Consider the following 3,249-nt stretch of genomic DNA (forward strand, 5'->3'; position numbering starts at 1 on the left):
GAAGTGTAATAAAAACAGCTTTGAAATAAAATATTTCTAAGGGAGGAACTTTTTGCCAGTAAAAATGCTGAAAACCACTCTAGTCATCATTTAAATCCCAGAACATATCTATTAATTTCACTGTAATTACCGAGAAAAGAAGAAAGAGTAATGGTTTTCGACTTGTGAAGGATCTTGAAATAATATTAGTCTGCTCCAAATTAGCTGTTGGCTTGTTTTCAAATAATGATTCATGGTGGTATTTTACTAAGCCTTTTTTATTGTCTTGAATAGTTCAGAACTTTTGTTTAACTTGCCAAGCAGTACTACATGTGTCCTGCCCTTAGTGCTTCAGAAGTTAAAGGAATATATATATATATCTTCAATTAAACATTTTGAAGAAGCATATACTTTAAGTTATGTATAAACTTTGCCATTTAAAGCTGGGGCAATCCTGTTTAACTATGTTTGATGGCAGTTTTCCTATTGACAGTTCGAGAACTGTGTTTAAGAGTGGCTACACTCATTAGAGCTAAGTTTAAAAATATTTTTACAGTGTATATTACTTGGCTCCTTCATATGCTGTCAGATTTTCCTACAGAGAAGCTGATTTACTTCCTGTTCAAGACAAGCGAACCAAGCAGATGCTATTAAGGAAAAGAGACAGCTCTCCTAGCAGTTGATAATATTTAGTCAGTTGTTGAAGATGAAAGAGGGAAGGCATTAAAAGTCAGCATTGCAAAAATGAGGTTCTAAGGAACCGTAAACTGAAGAGTCTATAAGTAAATCCTGGGCGCCTGCATGTATACCATCTATATGGAGCAGTGAGGAAAAGGCAGAGGGGAACCAAACCCCAAACCTTGGAGATGTTTATAGGAGCATTTCAATTTCAAGTAATCTGTATGCTATAAATTAATAGAAGTTTTAATTTTAGCATATAATGAATCGTATTGCGATACTAAACTTCTCAAAATAACTTCCAAATTAATATATATAGATATAGGTATAGGATGTCAATATTATTGCATTGGTCTTTTCCCATCTCTGTTGACTTGATGGAAACATATTTTCCTGCCTATGTTGGCGTGAGCCAGATGTTTGTGATTGGGGGATGTCAAAACTACCTGATCCTTTTTCCAAGTAGGTTAATAACGTTTAATATTGATTTCATAGCAGAAAGAAACTGAGCAAAACCTTGGCTTAGTTAAGTGTATAGGGTTTGCCACTGATGTTTAAGGAATCTGGTTTTACCCAGTGTGCAGTAGGTCAATAAAGCATACACTTTTACGCTAAATTTAAATCAGGTAGAGCAAGAATCACTCAGACACTGATTTTATTGTTGTTAACACCTTCCTTAACATTGCCTTTCTGGAAGGAAAGCAATTGTATTTGCTCATACTTGCTGTGAACATAGAGTAGATCCTCAGCTGGAACCGAAGAGGTAGCTAAGAATACAGGAAGAGCAGATGAGAACCTATGTAAAGCTTGGTATCTCAACTATAAACATGTGAATTGACATCTATAATAGAAACACCAAATAGCTACTACGAAGACTTTCATTTTTCTTAATTTCATGCATAAGAATAGTCTTAGCGGAAGTAATTCATAAGTATAAGGTTAAGCAAAGCTGCAACATTGAGATTTCACAGTTTTTAATGGGATGAAATAGCAGTTAGTTTCAGATCATCTCACCCTGATAATCTAGAGATAAAAAAATAAAGTCCTTTTAGATTGTTCCTTGACATTTGATGTGGGAGAGAACAAGAAAATTCTTTGCATTTTTCTTGCTTCCGATAACACCTTAAAAAAAGCAACTTTTCAGAAAACTGAATGTCATCCTTATATCCTTCTGCTGTGGGTTGTCCTGTTCTTCCTTTATAGATGTAAATAAGTAAAGCTAAGTGCAGACAAATACAATAAACACTACATATGTAAAAAACATCTAGATAGAGTTCATTATTAGAATCAAGGAAAAATCTACACGTGATAGCAAAAAACTAAATTGGGAGGCTTGTAGAAAGTTTTTTGGCAACTTAATCTGTTGGATTTGTTGTCTGAGTGATTGTAGTGATTGTTAAAATGATAAAGCACATAGGTGTTGCATTTGATACAGCAGCAAGAGCTAGCTTGATATTTAAGAGCAATTCACGTTGTTCTCATGGGTCAATAACGTTCTGAAAACACAAGGATTTTCTTCCTCTGCTGGGATTTAGTTTGTATTTTACGTTCTAATGGAAGGTGTACGATATGATGCATATCTCATTCTATCCTGCAGGGATTTAGCTTATCCTTGAGTGTAATAATGACAAAAAGCTATGTTTTATCGCTTCTTGTAACCAGATCTACCAACAAAGGGAATAGCTTCCCTCTGGCAAACTAAAGGATTGAGGTTAAACACCTCATAATCCTTGGACAGGGGAGTCTTTATGTTGTTGTTTGGAAGTGGTTTTTTTTTTTTCCAGTAAGTACAGCTATTTATTGTAACTTCACATTTTTTACTCAAGTGAATCTTTAAGCAAAAGGCAAGAGTGCAAAATTAGCTTTTCTGCTATTGGCTTTTTAATGATTAATTTTTTGGTATTGCTGTGTTTGGACACTTGTAGTTTACAAGGTGCTTCAGAAAGAAGATGTAGTTTGTGTCCCAAAGAGTACACTGTATCACAAATACGCTATGCATTTTTATGGATATGATGTTATTTGTATCAAGAGAAATAATGCATCCTTTTTATGAATACCCACATGAGGAAAGTAGAATTAATATTATGTGAAGCAGTCAGTATCTGTCCATACTGCCAGAAACTGAAGGTGTTACACAGCTACCGCAATGTCTACAATTTTCATTTATTCTGGATCCCGTTCTGCTGGAGCAGTTGTGTGATTGCTGCTGCTGTCTGCAGTACTATTAGTGATCATTTACAGCCCTGGAACAACTGCTTTATGAAAAAAAGCCGTAAGCTATACACTTATTTTCAAAATTCTGTGCCATTCAGCGCCACAATGAAGGAGACCAGCCTCTTGACCAATTAGTTTTCTCTGAACGATTGTTTGGAAAATAGGGCTTTTCCTAATCTGTCAAGTTTCTGTTATTCTGACCATTTCTGTGCTACGCTCACGCCTGGGTTTGAGCCTTGAAATTAGCGTTGGCTGTCATCACTGTTCGTATTCAGACGTCCCCGGGCATGGGGGACTTGCCGCATTTGCTGAAGTCATTTATCAGAAGTCAGTACTTGTTCATCTGAGACCAGTTTCTGCGGTGAAGTAGGAAGAGCG

Source organism: Phaethon lepturus, unplaced genomic scaffold (assembly GCF_000687285.1).
Source record: "Phaethon lepturus isolate BGI_N335 unplaced genomic scaffold, ASM68728v1 scaffold7829, whole genome shotgun sequence".
NCBI classification, from domain to species: Eukaryota; Metazoa; Chordata; class Aves; order Phaethontiformes; family Phaethontidae; genus Phaethon; species Phaethon lepturus.